We start from the raw sequence: 19,840 nt of genomic DNA, 5'->3' as shown, positions 1-19,840 counted from the left end.
CTTTGCCTGCATGATGCAGAGGTGAACCTGAGCTCCTTTCTTGAGGGCCCGCTTTGCTTGCTTTGCACTCATGAGATTGAGTCTTGGTGAGGAGTGTTCTGGAACTTTTTGTTTGCCTTTCATTGCTGTTGACTGAGCCGGGTCCTGCCGGTTGATGGGAGATGAGTGGGTTTGCATATGCGCCTGGCGGTTGAAAGCTTGACTTGTTGTGAGTCTGGCGCCTTGTACTGTCACTGCTTTGCCCTGATTATTTAGCAGTAATTGGTCCACCTTCATGCCTAGTAGAGCAATGAGGTACTTGTCGTTGAAGGAGAGACCAATGATTGCCTCAAAATCGTCCATTGGGACCACTATGAAATCCAGCCGACATGTGAATTCACCCAACTCGATCCTGACCTGACGAGCTGCCTTGACATTGTTATCCTTTCCTTGGGCAAACTTTACTGTCGTTTCGTTGACGGTGGTGAGACGTAGGCCCAGGCGCTCGGCACATTGTGGCGACAGAAAGTTGTGTGTGGCGCCTGAGTCTACCATGATCCATTGCTTCTGGGACCCGATTGTTGCTTGAACATACAAGTTCTGAATGTCTGTTATCGCTGCTGCCATACACTTCGGGTGGAGGGACACTGCTCCAATCCGGGTTGCTGGTTAGCCCCAGGGCTAGCCAGTTCTTCGACGCTGATTCGGGGGGGGGAAGGTGGTTCTTCTATCTGGAGGGTGTTGACCCTGCTAGATGAGGATGCTGCTTGGTTGCGTTGGCGTACACACGGGTAGTAGGGGCCATGATCAAGCTTGCAGTCACGGCACCAGACACGATCGGGGCGCGAGTAGTTGTTGTTGCTTTTGTAAGTATTGGAGGAGAAGCTACTCGATGTGGGGCTGTAAGAATTGCTTGCCAAAAAGCTCCGTGGTGGTGAGCGGGGTCCATTGCTTCTGTAACTGGGTCTAAACTCGCGGCCTCGCCCGGCAGGTGGGTTAGGCCCATTATTGGGGGCAAAATTGTTGGGGCGAGGGTTGTGTGTAATGACACCTTGGGTTGAGTTTGTATCCCGTAGCTTCTCGGCCATGTTGGCGGCTACTTCCCAGGTGTTGGGATTCTGCTTCTCTACCTCGCGACGGGCCCAAGGTTTAAGGCCGTACAGCAATCCATGTAGCCTGTCTACTGTGTGCATGAGTGGGAGTTGCAGCATCAGGCGGCGGTACTTGACAACGTACTCTGATATGGGGCCGTCTTGGCGTAGATCGCACCACGAATCTCTGACTTTGTTTCCTTCATTTTCTGGCACAAAATAGCTAAGCATGTCTCTTTGTAAGTCCTCCCAGTCCTCCCAGTGCTTTGAAGGTTGTTCACTGAAGAACCACACATAGGCGTCGTCAGCCAGGAAGGTTTTGGCCACTTGCACCCATCGGCGTTTGCCTATGTTGTTCCACTGCATGTAGTCTTCGACCTCACTGAACCACTTGTTGAGTGCCAGTGAGGTGCGGTGGCCTCGGTATTTCTCTGGGGGCAGGGGTTTGAATTTGCCCAGTCTGTTTTCATCTTCTAGATTTCTCTCTGTTTTCATCTTCTAGATTTCTCTCAGGGCTGTAGTAGCGCCCTTCACTTCGGTCATCCGGGTCGTCTTCATCTTCGTCAACTGTCTCTAATCTCCCGGGCCGCGGTCGTCTTTGTGTGTTTCGCCGCGTGTTGACATTGCTTGGCCCCGGGCGGTCTTCATGTCGCTGGCCTAGCTGTGTTTGCAGTAGGTCGCTCAGATTGGCAGACATCATGTTTATTTGGTGTTCTACAGAGGCCATGATGCGTGCCTCTAGTCTTTCTTCCATTGACTCTTGGTGGTCTTGTCGCGACTTTTTCTCTTTGTTCTTCTTCTAGGCTCTATGAAGTTCCGGTTCCGTCCTGTATCCTTCTTCATCTTCTTGATTTCCCACCATTGGGGTGTTCTTGTGGCCGAGGCCGAGGAGAAATCAGAAAATACCGAAAAACTGGGAAACTGCGAGAAACAACTTGAAAAACTTTGAAAACTATGACACAGTGAGAAAAACGGGTCCAAAACGACAAAACTGCGAAAACACGGCTCAAAACGGTGAAAAACCTTGAGGAATGTGGAGAAAACGCAAGGAAAGAGGCAAAACGGGGCAATCACGCAAGGGACGTGGTAAAACGGGGCAAAACGGGCCGAGAACGCGGAGGAAACGTGGAAAAAACGAGGCAGACGGGCCGAAAACGTGGTGACAACCACGGGCCGCGGGCCGACGTCGGGTCGGCGGGGACTCGAGCCGAAGCTCTGATACCAAGTGTGACGCCCTCGTTCGGGGCGTCGCGGAAACGGGGCCGCGCCGGCTCACCTGCGATGCAAACGGGACCTGCAGGCAAGCGAACGCACATACAAGAACTCAACTTGAAAACTGAACGCAAGAGGGACACGAGAATGAGGGATGCGAACGCATGATCAATTTCATAAGAAAGTGCCGAATACAAGGGGCGCAAGTAATCACTTGAAAACGGGGCTGGAAAGTTGGGGGAAGTGGCACATACTTCCCTTATAATCATCATCTTGCCCTACTGCCCATCCTATCCCTGTAGGACTCGTGTCCACTGTCACAATGACAGGTCTCTCACATGCATAGTCTACCTTTCTCAAGGTTGGCAATGAAAGAAGTAGCTTCTTTAGCTTTCTCATGGCTTTTGTGTGCCCTTCTTCCCATCGAAACTTCTGATTCTTTCTCAACAACCTATAAAGAGGATCTGCTACATGTGCATAATGTGGTATCCAAATAAGATAGAAGACGCAAGCACCAAGAAATCCTCGAACTTCAGTTATAGTTGTACATGTTTCTTTCATGTTTTTTATTGCATCCATCTTTTTTGGACAATGCATTCTACCATACAAACCACACATATGTCCCACAATCAACACTTCATTATCTCCAAATACAGATTTTTGTCCTGACAGGGTAAGATTAACTTCTTCCAGCCTTGACAAAATCTTCTCACAACCTTTGATATGGTCTGTAACAAACTTACGGTACCCCCTTGAATCCATAGCTTCATCTTTGTCTTTGTCTTCACATTCTTTGATGGGCACATCATCAAGAAATGGCATTGTGATTTGAGGTATGAAGTTGTCACAAGACGGGCACCACATGCCAATAGAAAAGAACAGACTGAACACAGTTTTAGCACTTCAATAACAACTGAACTGAAAGAGAGACAGACGACACGCGACACGGAGTGGCGGAATTCCACCCCAGAGAGTATTGGCCCCAAACCTTGGCGCCCCTTTCGGTATTTCTTTATATTACTGCCGATTCACAAACTACAACAGCCGAGGAGCACTTGCTCTGCAATCTGCGCGCTAAAAAGTGCCAGAGAGGGCCCCCAAGGCTCATATTTAAAGGCCCAAAACCTAAAAGCATCAAATATGAAAAGCTGACAAAATCACTTTCCTAAAATTTTGGGATTTCCCTAAAAATCCGCCGCGAATTCCAGAACGTCCGTATAGGTGCCACATCATCATATTTTGATGTGCAAAGTCTTTTGAGTGTGTTCTACTTTATTTTTAATGCCTTCATGTCACTTGGGGCCCCATCAGACGGGGTCCCCATAAGTTGGTAGGACTTCTTCTTCTGTTGCTTGTTCTTCTTAGGGTTTCTAGAATTAGGGTTTGCAGGTTTTAGGGTTAGGGTTTTCAAAATTAGGGTTTCAGCAATTAGGGTTTCTGGCAAAAATTAGGGTTAGGGTTTCTGCTCTCGGGCAACCACATCATCTGTAAGTTGACTCCATTCTTTAGGCTTTGACACGTTAGCAGTTTGTTACATCTCCCCTTCTTGAAAGAGAGTAATCGTCCGCGATTACAGCATATCTACAAAACAACTCAAGTTAGCTCAAAAATTCCCGAGGGTCATTCCGAGGGACAATCAATTTGCTCTTTTTATTAAGGAGTTAGCTTCTCCTTTCTGCTCTTTTGATCAAGGAGTTAGCTGCTCCTATCGGCTGTTTTGGTCAAGGAGTTAGCTTCTCCTTTCTGCCCTTTTGATCAAGGAGTTAGCTGCTCCTATCGGCTGTTTTGGTCAAGGAGTTAGCTTCTCCTTTCGTGCAGATCGAAACTCTTGATATTTCGGCGTAGTAAAATTAGCCATCACACCCAGACCGTACTGATCTTCCACGGGTGTCTTGATGCACTAAAATTACATACCCAAGCAATCTCATCCAATTAGGAATATTCGGTGGTTGACACATCACAATGCAACACAAATGCTCACATATGCATGTTACAAGACATAGAAACATAAAGCCGCCGATGAACACTCCTCCCTCATAACCTAACAAGGTCCGGGCCGGGAGATATTCAACGACTCCCTCATCACTCCTCCCGCATAACCTAAAAAGGTCCGGGCCGGGAGATATAGAGGCCTTTTACAACCATACGCCCCCCAGACTGCAACCTGCGTCGTTTGGAGTTGCCGAGAGTAACCACTGCTCAGACTTCTTAATACTCCTCCCGCATAACCATCCAGGTCCGGGCCGAGAGTCACAACAACAATTATTTTATAAGCATACAACCAAACGCTTCCCAGGCATCGGCCTGCATCGTTCGGAGGTTTTCAAACATACAACGAAACGCTCCCTAGGCATCGGCCTGCGTCGTTCCGAGGTTCAAACAATACCAAAACAGTATTTCTCACTTCTCCACCGGGAGTAAAATCACCAATCATTGAAACCAGTATCAAACCAGAGTCAAACAATTCAAATCGGCACCAAAACAGGTTCAAAACAGATACCATCCATTTCAAACAAATTCCAAACAGGATCACCAAACAAGATCAAACAGAACTCAAACTTAAAAAGCAATCTCGACATCAGTCGAGCTCGAAAAGTCGACTGACTTTCCATCTTGAAACCTGCACCAAAAATTAGGGTTAGGTTCCTTCCATGAGGTCGTAGCCGAGCACAGCATGGCTCGTCAGCTCTTGGACAAACAGTGTTGCTTTGGCGGCAATGGTAGTCCCAAGATAGCAATCGCACTAAACCTCCAAGGTCATCTGCTCGTGAAGAGACATCTATTGAGAGATGTCGAGAAATTTCAAGATATAATCTGCTAGGGTTTTCCATGGCAAGCATTTCAGGATACCCCACTCTGCCAGAAGTTGCACTCCGAAGGAAGATGTTAGAAACCGTATAATGTCGGACAATTTTTTATTTTTTTTTCTTGAAAGCTTGCCAAGTACTTGGAGTATGCTGCTTGGTAGCTGTAGACATCAACATCTGCATGGCACTGCTTCTGAGAAAAACAGTGACTTGAAACAAATCTGGATCCTTCTCTTGCAAGTGGTCTTAATTGGCTTATGCCCTGTAAGCCATGAGCGGTGAAGACGGGAGCGCACCCAATGCGCGATAAAGTATGGGTGGGAGTGGCTAATAAGTCCGGGGTCGTAGCGCGAAGATACCTCAAATAAAATTCCAAAAGCTGTGTCTGTTCTTTTGTAGGACCGGTATGCTTTCAGAAAAGCACACGCCTGATGCTCTGATACCACTGTCACAAGACGGGCACCACGTGCCAATAGAAAAGAACAGATTGAACACACTTTTAGCACTTCAATAACAACTGAACTGAAAGAGAGAGAGAGAGAGAGAGAGAGAGAGACGACACGCGACACGGAGTGGCGGAATTCCACCCCAGAGAGTATTGGCCCCAAACCTTGGCGCCCCTTTCGGTATTTCTTTATATTACTACTGAGTCACAAAGTACAACAGCGAAGGAGCACCTGCTCTGCAATCTGTGCGCTAAAAAGTGCCAGAGAGGGCCCCCAAGGCTCATATTTAAAGGCCCAAAGCCTAAAAGCATAAAATATGAAAAGCTGACCCCAAAAAATCACTTTCCTAAAATTTCAGAATTTCCCTAAAAATCCGCCGCGAATTCCGGAACGTCCGTACAGGTGCCACATCATCATATTTTGATGTGCAAAGTCTTTGAGTGTGTTCTGCTTTATTTTTAATGCCTTTATGTCACTTGGGGCCCCATTGGACAGGGTCCCCATAAGTTGGTAGGACTTCTTTTTCTGTTGCTTGTTCTTCTTAGAATTAGGGTTTGCAGGTTTTAGGGTTAGGGTTCCAAAATTAGGGTTTGCAGGTTTTAGGGTTAGGGTTTCTATAATTAGGATTTCAACAGTTAGGGTTTTTGGCAAAAATTAGGGTTAGGGTTTTTGCTCTCGTGCAGCCACATCATCTGTAAGTTGGCTCCATTCTTTAGGCTTTGACACGTCAGCAGTTTGTTACAGAAGTCACATAGAATTTTGTTCATCCCATTCATCATATGTGCAACTGAATTCGTTGCTCCTTGAGGTAGGGTACACATCCTTACGAGTCCCAAAGGTGTTTTCATAGTTGTCAGATCTCTACTCTCAACATCTAGCTGAAATTGATCGTACCCTGAATAGAGATCCCCCATGGAGTAAATTGACCTTCCTGCAAACGCCTTTGTAAATTCATCCACTATAGGTCCTGTACCCACATTCCTGATGATAACCTTGTTTACAGGCTGCATATCTTGTATGAACTGCAAAGCTCCATTCTTCTTAGACGCAGTGAACCACCTGTTTGAATATGGCGCACAAGAAGGCTCCAAGATACCCATGCTAATCTTTTCATTGAGTAGTTCTATTAACTTTGGCAAATGTGCTTTCGGAACCGGAATTGGGTGTAGTTTCCAAGGTACATGAGGGATAGTGAAGATCACCATAGGTGCAACAATATTAGGATCAACACACCCTATCTCAAGCCTTACCATGTCTTGAAAGCATTTCTTTAAAACTCTTCTTCTCCTCATCTGTCAAAAACTCCTCACAACCAACTTTTATCTCTTTTAGGGATTCCATTGTGAACTTGTGTCCAGTTCTTTTTGGATCTCTGAGACTCGGCTGCAAAGAAGCTTGCTCTGGCTTTTTCCTGCAATCTGATGGTAAAGGTAAGGCCATTGGTCTCACTTTCTTTGCCACCGTTTTGTACTTGGTCTCCACATGCACTTCCGGTCCTTCATTAGCATTGAAATCTTTCTGATCTTCAAAAAACTCAATCACATAATATCTTTCCATAGAGCATACTTCCACAACATGGGTTCCATCTTGCATGCTAGAGTCCATTATAGCCTCAAGCTCAAGCATAGTATCTACATGAGAAACTTGTTCAAAGAAACCTGAAATGCATTCACTATCCTCCATTTTCTCTCATGTATTTTTGCACACTATATACATATTGTCGTGCACTTCTTTTCATATCCTCAAGCTTCATAAAACATACTGACCCATGCTCTGTTAATCCCTAAAAACCTGTAGAAAAAGCTTCTTCTCGCGTTGGGTCAGGCGAGAGTGTCACAAAGTGATGATGTGTTTGCCCGAGAGCATGCGGGAACCCTGACTGCAGCTGAAAACCCACATTCTGGAAACCCTAACCTATAACCTGCAAACCCTAACATCTGCCAGAAACCCTAAAAACTACAGAAATCCTAACCCTAACCCTAACCCTAAAAGGGCAGCAGAGCTGATTTTCCGTGATGATGACGTGGCAGAATTTCCGTAAAGTGCAGCGGTTTTTCAGCTTTTGGCGTCAGCTTTTTCCTACGCAAATTGGAGAATAGAGAGAGAGAGAGAGAGAGAGAGAGAGAGAGAGAGAGAGAGAGAGAGAGAGAGAACACTATTGCTTTATTTTTCCTACGTAATTTGAGAAGAGAAAGAGAGAGAGTTTGCTTTATTTTAAAAACTCAAGTGAGTTTGAGAGAGAAAAAGAGTCTTTGCTTTTAGGCTTTTGGATCTGAAGCTTTTGGGGCTCTGCTTTTGGCATCCCTTGTAAACTTTAAATAAGTGGTTTGGGCACACACTCTGCAGAGCATCTGGACGCAGAGTCTGAGAGTGAAACCCTAACACTCTCTTGTACTTTGAACTGATTAATACATAAAGAAATACCGAAAGGGACGCCAATCTTTTGGGCCAATATCTCTAGGCACGGAACTCCCCCAGGCCAGTGCAAATCTATTGTGAACTATGAACTGTTTTGAAGTGGTTATTTGGTGCTGGTGTGATTGATTCTTTACTTGGAGTGTCCAAGTCTGTTACAGAGAGTTTTTTTCTTCTTGTACCATTGCAATCCCGCTTTACAATGGTACATGGCCAAAACCCCTTGTCTCCCTGTACTCTTTGAACTCTTTGTTTGTTTTTGGTAGAGGATACTCACAAAGACTATTGCGGTTCCTCTCGTGATTCACACACAGAGTCAAAAATTGCACAGCTCGCTTCCCATGTCTGCTCTTTACCCTAGCATAAGCAAAACCATCATCCAAGACCTTTGTTTCCATGCGAACGGCTGTGATGTATGTCTGCCCAAGGATAAGAGGATAGGTAGACATCTCCTGCACAAAGAAGTTTTGCTCATCCTTCACATTACCAATCGTCACTTTCACATTTGGACAAGCCCCAGATGAGTTATTTGCAGCTCTAATCATCCACCCATGGTCTGTGTCTATCGGCCACTTACCCTTCACGTAAAGACTCTTGGACATAAGATTGATCTCCGAGCCATGATCTATCAATGCAACATATGGCTCCTCAAGATCACCCACCTTGACTAAAGTTTCTGTTGTAGCTCTTGCCCAATGACTTTTGCAGTAGTGGCTTTTATAGGAGGCCTCATCATCATCATCATCATCATCTGCAAATCTAGCATGTGCATCTCTTCGAGAAGACTAGTAGCATCCTACCACACTTTCATCACAATCACTCTCTTGGACATGTATTCCATGTGCCTTAAGTGACTCCCCTTCACCCTCAGATTGTGGAGGAATAGACTCAGTGAGAGTTTGCCTCTTTCTTTTTATGATATCTATAATTTCTTCATGAAACTCGCGTTTATCAATGCAAAGAACCTCACCCAAGGTAAACTCAACTTTGCTATTCAAGATCCTTTCCTCCAATACCTGCTTTAAATTTGTTGCAGCTTCAATGTCAGATTGTAGTTTGTATGCAATGCCGTTTGCTTTAGCTTTTCCTTGCTATTTCTTCTTCCCTGTAGATGCCTCCTCCATAGGAATCTCAGGAGGAGGAGGCACATTGTGGTGGAGCCTCATAAGAAGGTCGTGGATCCTTTCTTCCACTAGCTCTTGTGACCCTCTTTGAAGTAGAAGGACCTGCATCTCCATTCTCACGTTTGCGCTTCTCTTCCACAATTGCTTCATTGTTATAGCATTTTGCAAGATAGGCATGCACTGATAAAGAGTCCACAAGGTCATCCCAACCTGTTGTATGGCGTATGCAATCACCAGCTTCATGTAATACATGTTTAGTTACCTTCCCTTTTTCGGCTGAAGCTACTGCATATGGCCACAAGCTATCAACCTCCTCAAAATCATCTGGAGTATACTTTAACACTTTCTTTGGAATTAGCTCTATCTTTGCCCCATAGGTAGCAGCCTCCACTGCAAATGACTAGTCGCCATATCCTCCACTAACTTCCGCATACTTCCTTTTCCAAAGTTAGTTCCTAATGGCATACCTATCTCCCGCAGATGGATCTTGCTATCCTTAAAAAACACAAGATCTTTAAGGCATCACTAAAGCTATCACAATCCCTTCTGCCATGGTCTGTGCCATCACACCATATGCATCTGTACACAAATCCTTCTTTGCTTTGGGATTTTTGTCCTGCAACAGCAGGTTGCCCTTTCTCTTCAAGTCTTGTTAGCTTTAACTTCATTTCTCGCATGCCCTTAACAAGCTCATCAAGCATTGAATTATCACCTTTTGGATTCACAACAGTAGGCTTTGATGGAATCTCTGACGTGCTAGGAGGAGAGGTAGTACCATTCACCACCATCTTGCCCCTACAACGTTGTCTCTTAGCAAGCAATGAGACCACGTCTTCAACCTCTTTCTACTCAGCCTTAAGACCCTGTTCTGTATTCTTGTCTTCAAGGAGTAGTTCTAGCTTTTCTTGGAGCTCAGAACCTGCAACTTGAAGAAACAATTCAGTCTTTTCACTATCCAAAGTGGCTCGCTCTGTTCCTGACAACTGAGCATAACGCCACTCAAACTCTCTCAACAGTTCGGTGATGGAAAGTCCTTCTTTTGGCTTTGCAACCCATTCCAAGAAGGTCCTTTTTGTAACCCTTTCAGAGTCCTCCATGAAGTATTCCTCCTTTAGGGCTAATTTGAATTGCTCCCAACCTTCTCCATGCTCCTCCCTGATTCCCCTTACATGGTCTCTAATCTCTGGGACCACAACAAGCTCAAAACTACGAATCATGTCTACCTCTCAAACCCGTTGTAGCTCCATCTCCCTTACATAACCACGAAGAAACTTTGTGACATCTTTCCCTTCAAATTGGTCCATTTTGTTCACAATAGCTTGAAGGGCTTTGGTTGCTGACACCTCCCTTCCTTCTGCGGACTGTTGTTGTTGCATAAACATGGCGAATACTTGAAACATTTGCATTGTGCCTTGATCAAAACGCATGCCTTGTTGCTCTTGCTGATCCATAGCTTTAATTATTTGTAATTAAAGCTTTCAAAACAAGTTTTTGAACCCGCACCCCAGTTGCTTCGCGTCGGGTTCACCAGAAATGTTAGAATGTGTACAGTCTAGCTGCGAAGGTGCAAAACCTCTGGCTGTAAGAGTTCGTGATGAGAGTCACAAACACTTTGTGAAAAAGCGTTTGTGGAGAATCACCAACCCTCTTTCTAAGGGTGACAAAAAATCTAAGAGCGTTCGTGACAGCAAAGTCACAAACCCTCTTTCCTATCGTGCTTGGAGTCTGCTTGTTTTCGTAGTCGAGAATATGATGAGAGGATCACCAAATCACATTCAATTTCACTCTAAAAGACCATTTAAAAACACTAAAGTTTCAGCCATGAAACCTCAATGTTCATACAAGCACAATTCTCAATCAAAACACAAACCTCTTTCATGGTATCATGTAGCCTCGCCCCCCATTACATAGTCATAACATCAAACAATTGAAAGGAATGCTCGAGCTTCCACCTTCACGATGACAATTTTCTGGTTTTACAGAGATTTATGAGCTTCTAAAGTGAAGCCCAATCACCATTTTGATAAGAGGAAACCCTAATTCACTCCCTTACAAGCTCAGATACAAGATTGCGAAGAGACGGGATTGCAGCACACATAGATTGGGCAACCATGGAAGCTATTGCACAGTAGAGAAAAATTGCTAGTTTTTCCTGTAAAAAGCAGTCCTCTCTCTCTTACCCACGGCAATATGAGCTGATGTGTCAATTTTTGGGCCATTTTTCCATTTTGGACCAAAACTAGGTCATTTCCAGCTCATTTTTTAGAAAAAAAAATGCCATTTTTTATGCGAAAAATCCCAAACGGAGTAGAAAAATCCCTAAATTTGTGGGATCACTCGCATAATCATAAAAAGCATAGATAAGCATCATTTTTCATCATTTTGGGTCACTTTCCATGCAATTCTGCAACGACGCCTGTTAGCTGCTATTTTTGGTAGTTTTTCCTCGCATCAGTCTTTATAGGCGAGATGAGTGTGCCACCATGAAACACTTGGACTATGTACATTGTCAAACCAAATTAAGCATCTTATCAAGTGGAAAAGCACGCAAATGCGCCACATCTAGGGCCACAACTCCCCGGATAGGTATGTACATGATAATGAACGAAGTAGACGCTTCAACATATATCACAATATATACATGATTGCTTTTATTTGCATACATCGAGAAGTGTCAAGAGTGAGACGAATGTTTTTATTTCACGTTATGTATGTGCCACGGCACGACAACGCGTTGCGCTTCTTGTTGTAACATCATGTCCATCATCATATTGACGAAAGCCTCCATAGGATTTGGTGCAAACCGTGGCGTAGATGGAAAGGGAGGAAGGTCGGAAAAACCTCTTGGTTGAGAAAATTCTTCTTCGCCACCTCCATGCTCATCACCTTCACACAAAGTATCCATTCCGCTTCGGGTGATGACCATACACTCAGTTCTTGGTACTTAAGTTCACGAGGAACTTGGGTTCTTGTGGTTCTTGGGTTCTTGAGGTTCTTGAGTCCTTGAGTCCTTGAGGTTCTTGAGTTCTCGAGGTTCTTGAGTTCTCGAAGTCTTTCTTTAGCTTGCAATCTGTGTTAGAGAAGATCTTCTCTTACCCAAGCTCTACTCCTCCCTGCGGGTGCACCCCTTGGCGGCCTTGCACTCACACCAAGATTGCTTTTTTACACCTCAGGTTAATTGGCCGGCCGCTAAGTGCACGGTCCACTCTCAATGAGTGAAAAGAGGAACAAGGGGAGGCCGGACAAGCCCTTCTTTCTTGGACTTCCTGTCACTCTTCAAAAACACGATAAGGAATCGACACGCCCAAGTGGACTTGGATTACTTGCGACCGCAACAAGCAAAAAAAAATCTTGTGGTTCTTTCCTTGAGTGATACAGAACACTGTCAAAGCTCTGATACCAATGTAAGGTGCAGCGGAAGTGAATGTTGAACTTTGCTCAAGATGAGTATTCCGAACCGTGCTCAAGGGTTCCTTTTATTTACGGAAGGAAGAGCCTTCCATTCCTTTAGTGAGAGAGTGCAAATGATCACAAACAAAGTGGATAAACACTGTGAATGAAGGTGCTGAGACTGAGAGAAAGAGAGAGAAGAATACGACGCCAGAAATGTTGTCAAACCCTCCTCCAAGGGCCCCACTTTCTATGGTGAGAGAGGTTTATGCTATTGATTGCACAAATCTAGTACAATGATCTAGATGCAATGGACTTGCCGACAATGTCGATGACAATGATGACGGCGACGAGACGGGCTGAAAACTGAAAACGCTAAGGACTGAAATCTGCAAATCTGCTATTTGTTGAATCTGACACTGTGTAGGCGAGGACGGCGATGAGGAAGACGTGACGGCGAAGAGGACGACGCAGACGCTGAAATCTGCAAACAGCGGGCTGAAACTGAAAACGCTGGTTGATCTGACCACGCGGCGAGGATCTGCTGCGGGAAGGTAAGATCTGCAAGGTTTGGGACTTGATCTGCGGTGTCTAGATGCTGATGCAATGGCTGATCCTGTCGCCAAGAATCTGCAAACGTGATGTGAATCTGCAAATGCAAAAACGCTAGGCTGATGGGGTACTGCTGAAAACGCTAGGCTTGTCGCTGCAGAAAACGCTAGGTCTTCTGTGATTTGCTAACGCAAGGGGTGATCTGCAATCTGCAAAATGCTGATGATCTGCAATTGCTGAAAACGCTAGGCTGGTTTTGATGGCTGAAAAACGCTAAGTAATTATGTCGGTTCTTGCTAAGAAGGTGCACTGCAAGTGTAGGGACTCTGCTGCCTCTTCTGCCAAAAAGTGCTAGCGCTAGCTTTTCTTATATATCCACTTAGTCAATTTGCCCTACCCAATTTCCCAACAAAGTCACTTATTAATAATAAGTGAAAAATGGCTAAAATAGGGAAAATGGGTTCTGTGAACTGTAAAATGCTCATGATGGCTATTGACTGTCATGCTGTGTGCAACTAGAGGATATGCAACTACTCTAAGTGCCTGGACATGCACGGCCTGCGCAAAGGCTCACAAAGGTGCCAGAACATTTCCTAAGCTGACCTGAACCCTAGACCTGAAGTAGCTTGTCCACATGCACATAATGTGCACGTGACATCCACGTTTTGTGCTGGCAAACTTCGTTTTGGCATGAGCTTCTGGAGAGTAGATGTGTCTGAGTGCAAGTGCTTTTTGAACTCGTGCTTTTGGGTTCTACTCTTGGGCATCCCATGTAAGTTTATAAGGACCCTTGGGCCTCATTTGCAAGACGCTAACGTTCATGATGAGATGGGGTGTCCCAAAATCTACGAGGTCGTGTTGGGCACAAGTGCGTCCCTATGGATGGACAATACGGGATTCAACGTACCCTGAGACCAAGAACGGCAGAAGTAGTGCAGGTATTGGTAGACATGGTAGAAAAATGAATGCGACACTCGACATGTTTGCAAAAGTCGCAGAAGGGATGACGATGGCAAACGGTATACTAGTGGCAGGGTGGTGGAACAATGTAAGGAAGATCTAGGAGCTGATCCATCCAAGATTGTGCTTTGTTGGTATTGGTCACACGACCAATACCAAGGGTACACTTATATTTAGAATTTTGATTTCCTCTATGTGATCTCAAAAGTACTTAGATCACATCATGTACACATTAAAGCAATGAATTAACATCATTTGTATTCAAAAGATTGTAGATGAAGGTGGCAAGGGCTGAAGAATTTTTGTGTGACCAACAATAGATAATACACTACAGCATGGCAACGTGGAACGATACATGTCTTCATAAAGCATCCGTAATGAGTTGTTCCTTGTACAGCTGCAGTATTTTACAATAAGAAAGTCCCTCCAACACTGGAGGAGAAGCAGAAGTCACCCTTCAACAATGGAGGGGATAAAAGTGGTGGGGGAAGGGCACGTTCCCTACAGTATTATTATAAACATGGAGAACGGTACCAACTCCACACCATACGTACGTAAGGTTTTTTTTTTTAATGGGCACAAGCATCGCAAATGCATGAAATGCATCTCTCTCCATCCTTAATATAATGTGCAATGTCACGTGTGCACTTCACTTGCGCTACGTGGATATGCTTCTGCTACAGTCTAGCATGAGTTCGCTTAGGACTGAGCTTGGCACCTTTGTGAGCCTCTACAAGGACATGCATGCCTAGGCCGGTCATAGTTGCATACCCTCTCTTGCACAAGACCGCAATTTAGCACTTAGGCATTTACTGCGCGTGAACCACCTCTTAGAGTGTATTTTATTAATAAGTGACCTTTTTTTTCCGAGAAAAAGATCCTTCTATTAGTTAAGAAAACTGCCCAAAGGGCTACAACCACCTCTACTAGAGAGGGCTACAACAATCATAATAAGGGGAGACTCTCCCAATGAAAAAACAGCATATGTACAATGAGGCTAAATCAGGAGATGGGAGGAGGGAAAAGCCACACAGGTGGACAGTAGTGCCATCTAAGCTCACCCCGAATCATGGTGAAGAAAGGCCCATGGCGCCAGAGTCGAAGAAACGCCTCTCTACGCTCCCACATGAGGTCAAAAGCTGCCCAAGTCTCTCGAATTGTCCCCTCAAAGTATGGATCAACTCCAGCCAAAAATCTCGAACAATCTCCGCTAGTGGCACAAGGCGAGCCTTGAAGATGCGGAAGCAACAGGCCCGCCAGATGAACCAGAGTGTCAGGCCACAAACAAGCTCCCAACACACCTCTTTCTCACAGCACCACTCTTGTGGAATAAGCTCTGTAGCAGACTGGAGTGTAGGTCGACCCCCCTGTATCACTATCATCCTGCTAGTGGAGGATAGCTCAAACTGTAGTGCAGGGCCCATGAGACTGGACCAAGCAGCTGTCCCCCAAGTGTATTGTCGTGTTGTGGAAAGAGCTGGCATCGGCCCGAAGGACCCAAAGCCAAACCTGTTGTGCCATAGGGCAGCCCCAAAGACAGTGACGCTCACTCTCCAAAGGATGGTCACAAGCTGCGCATGCTGCCGAAAGGCTAATAAGTGACTTTTCATTTACCCTTGTTGGAACTTGGAATGTAGGTAGGGCAAATGGCTGAAGGACCTATAAAAGAAATCCCTTGGACGCTAGTGGAAGACAGAAGAGGCAGCAGTAGCAGAGAAACCTGTAGACTTGGGAATCGCACGCCAACAAATAGCGTTTTCAGCCTTCTTCTCCATCAGCATTTTCAGCCTTGATGATCAGCGTTTTCAGCCAAGACAGCCAGCATTTTTACCTTTCCCAACTTCCCGCCGCAGCACCCCCAGCAGATCAGCCATTCCCTTGTCGCAGTCGGTCATTCCATTGCGGCCAAGTCGACGGAACAGTTTTAAGCATTCAGCCATAGACTCGTCGTCGTCGACAAAATACCCGAGTACCTAGTACCCCTTTTGCCTTGTCAACATAGACCCATCAATACCTCGTCGTTGACATAGACCCACAAGTACCTCGTCGTCGATATCATCGTCGTCAACACAGAACCCATCAGTACCTCGTCGTCAACATCATCGTCATCAACATAGACCCCATCAGTACCTTGTCATTGACGTCATCGTCGTCGACATAGAACCCATCAGTACCTCGTCGTCGTCGTCATCATCGTCGACATAGAACCTCTCAGTACCTCAATACCAAAGTACCCCGCAATACCATTAGTACCCAACATCATTAGCATCAGCATCTCAGCATTTAGACATTGTATCAGCATTGTGCAAGAATAAAGAAAGTACTTTCTCTGGCAACAGAGCGAGAGGGCCTTTGAGGGTTGTGTGCTTCGACTTTGCGAACTCAAGGGAAGAACGGTGAACCATCAAGAATCGAGAACCTCAAGAACTCAAGAACCCGAGAACCCAAGAACCAAAAAACAACCAAGAATCCAAGCAGAACCAAGAACCCAAAGAACCTCGCCCGAGTTTTTTTCCCTGAAAGAATTTTCGAGTCCCGATCATGGACTTATTAGCTCCCATCTTCATTGCCATGTCTTTGAAGGAAGATCGACATCGGATACACGACAACCCAGATCTTGAGTACCAAGATCTACTTGCCTTGTCTACGGATATGGAAGGAGTTGGAAATAGGATCCCTAACCCTCTTCTACATTCGCATTCGAATGTAGCGTGCATCCACTTCCGTCGAGAAAAAACCCTTGGAAATACCTCCGAGCACCCTTACCTTTCAACTTCACCCGCAATGTTTTCACAACAGGACTATTGGAGTGGTAGTACTTGCTCGCAAGGCAAAGTTAGCATGAAGGCTGGTATTCTACGATAGTAGTAAGCCTACCTAGCAACTCGTATGGTCGGTGTTTACATCGCACCAGACCTACATCCGCAGTATCCACCAGTTCGGAGGAGTTTTCATTGGTTATGCATCCACATGCATCAGAAGCAGTCAGCATCAGAAGTCCGGAAAGAATTCAAGAATAGAAGTTCGGCAGTTGTGCCTCACCTTTAACAGGGGATGTCACGTGCGCACTTCACTTGCGCTACGTGGACATGCTTTTGCTACAGCCTAGCATGAGTCTTAGCTTAGGATTGAGCCTGGCACCTTTGTGAACCTCTAGCAAGACGTGCATGCCCATGCCGGTCATAGTTGCATACTTGTCTGTGACATTGTTCTATCTAAATTCACCACCTTGCATTGTGTATGGTAACTATTTACCCATCTACAACGCACTGTAAAACAAGGATGTTCTCCTAAAGGAAATTTTATTGCCAAGACACAGAGCAAACAAGTGCCTAACAATTATGAAAGTCCACTAACGTAACATAATGTTTAAGGTGAGGTAGCTACTAGCGGATAATGCCATCATCTTTCTATACAACCAAATGGCCATGTTTTCCATTTTGAAAGAGGAAAAGGTACATCGAGACCATGCAGACTATCATTACGTGGCATAGCTCCTCATATACCTCACAACCCTAGTCACTACAACTAACCAGTCAGAAATCAAATCTCATCATCATATTTGTCAAACCACCAGCTTCTCTTCAAACAAATCATCCCCGTTTAATGAAGCTGAACAAGAGCCCACATCTTTTTTGTGCACGGATCAAACTCTATCTTTTCAGAAAAATAGACATAGGATTGTCATGTGAGCTCAAAATTATGGTCTCAACTCTTATGGTTTTAAATCTATTAGCCCTAATAAACATTGCAAAAACACAGTGTTCCACCACCTCAGATGCCCTCTTTAAGCCTACAAAAAGCAATCTGAGGAGTCCTTTTCGTAAACATCCAAGTAAAACGAAATATGGGATAGCTACAAGCTAGCTAAGCTTCTGCACCGTATACAGTAACAAAGCACATAGAGAAAAACAACGGGACGCCATAGATAGCATACCTCTACTTTCGCTCACACCACCACCTTCGCTCTCTTCGCTCTCCCGTCTTTTTTGAGGCAAATGACCGTGAAATTTGTCGAAATTCTAAAATACCTCGCCAAAAAATTCCAAAAATGCCCCTTCAATTTTGTCAAAATGCCCCAATAAATGATACAATTTAAAAGAAGAGAAGAATCAACACAGATTCTCGTCATGCAATCTGTGAGGAGGACGTCCCGATTGCAACGCGTAGAAGGGGGGGCGGGGGGAATTAAGTGTGCCTTGGTCGACATCGAAAAGCACAAAAAGTGCTTCAGGAGCTATCTAGGGCGTTATCTCTTGGAGTGCTCAGCAAGGCGCCGGACAAAAGACAAGGGGTGCAGGCGAAGCGGAAGGGTGAGCCAGAGGAGGCTGCGGGTTGCAAGGCAATCTTTTTTTTTCAATGCAATGGGCTGCAGTGGAGCAGCTGAGGACAGCTACCCAAGTGGTTAGATGAGGGCACGAAACGTCAATGCTACTCCCTTGGCGTGGATTTAAGTTCTCTCCTCTTTTCCTTTTATGAGGTAAGGGTAGGATATTACCTTGAGATGTAAGGAAGGGAATCATAAGGAAACTGTGAGATAAATGAATATAATAGAAGAAAGCGAGTAGTAGGGGGTACCAGCAACCAGTTATGATTTGGGAACATCTCTCAAGACAATAATGTGTTTTTCAACTCACCATAGGAAGACAAGTTCTACATCATTAGAGGACGATAGATCTAGGATTTTTCATTATATTTTGGGAACGTCTCTTAAGACAATAATGTGTTTTTCAACTCACCATAGGAAGACAGGTTCTCCATCATTAGAGGACGATAGATCTAGGATTTTTCATTTTCCACCCATACACCCTTAACCTTTAGAAGCTAAAACCTTAATCGCCCACCACCCTCCAACTCGAACCTTTGCCTCTTGTTAGAAGAACATTTTAAAAACTAAAAAATGGGGTACCTATTTGCATTGCTCTAGTAGGTGACATGTTTTTTTTTAAAGAAAGGGGAGAATCAACACAAAAATAGTGATGTCACAGTCGTCAGTTGCAATTGAAAACGATTACTCATTCACTTGAGTGATATGAGTTGGATGGCCTCGCTGTGAGTTATATGGGCCATGAAGTACAGTTTAGCATTGTGAAGTGCATGCTATCCATTTACATGGTGGTCCATGCGAAGGAGGGCTTCTTTATTGAAGCGGCACTAGTAGCCAAAGACGTGTTAAATGCCACAGAATGCTAGAGCAGCAAAAACATTGAAACAGTAGCGCTTGAGAAACAGTAACAATAAAACTATGTGCATCTCTCCAAGAGCAACACAAACGTTGAAACGATAGCACTTGAGCAACAACAACAACAAGAGGTAAGTCGTTGTGTGTGAAAGGTTCCACTACCGCTTCTATGTGCTTGGAAGGTTAATTCATAGCAATAGGAGGTATTTGCAAGTGTAGTGTGTATTTTCCTTGTAGAAAGTCACAACGCTATGTGTGAAAAGTTCCATTTATGAAAGCCTTGTTTGTGAAATCCTTATCTATATAAGCCCTATGTTGAAGTGATAGTTGAAGAAGCTACATACCAATATTATATAAACTTTTGCAAAGTTCGAGGTCATTTAAGTTTATCCTATTCATGAGGCTGTAAAATTGTAGGTGTCATGTCGATGATGTAAACGGCACCTCCAACACCTGAAGTTGTAGGAGTAGGCCTAGAAAGAGTGAGGAGGAGAGGTTGGAAGCTAAAAGTAGTCACCCAAAGAGGTTGTTTGAGCTCAGCAGTGCCATCTCTGTGGGTGGCATGGATGTAGATGCTAGCCTCCTCCCCATTTTGAAGGACTTCCTAGAGGAATAGTCTATTGCTAGAATGTGTTCCCTTGAGCGTCAGGGAACAATGTTCCACTTACACTTCCAAATGGTA

The 19,840-nt window shown here is 44.8% G+C and overlaps 1 protein-coding gene across 1 annotated transcript in view; it reads right to left on the bottom strand.

Moving 5' to 3' along the window:
• The window catches only part of RECQL3 (DEAD/DEAH box RNA helicase family protein), a 156,182-nt gene extending 138,176 nt beyond the window's left edge, over positions 1 to 18,006 (bottom strand). The window contains exon 1 of the mRNA XM_086502269.1: positions 17,914 to 18,006. The gene's annotated coding sequence lies outside the window, so the exon portion shown is untranslated. The remainder of the gene's footprint in view (positions 1 to 17,913) is intronic.
• Positions 18,007 to 19,840: the final 1,834 nt, after the last annotated feature.

This window comes from Adiantum capillus-veneris, chromosome 26 (assembly GCF_014529385.1).
Source record: "Adiantum capillus-veneris isolate H3 chromosome 26, ASM1452938v2, whole genome shotgun sequence".
NCBI classification, from domain to species: Eukaryota; Viridiplantae; Streptophyta; class Polypodiopsida; order Polypodiales; family Pteridaceae; genus Adiantum; species Adiantum capillus-veneris.
Note: the sequence above shows the minus strand (reverse complement) of the source record. Positions and strands in the feature narration are given on the sequence as shown.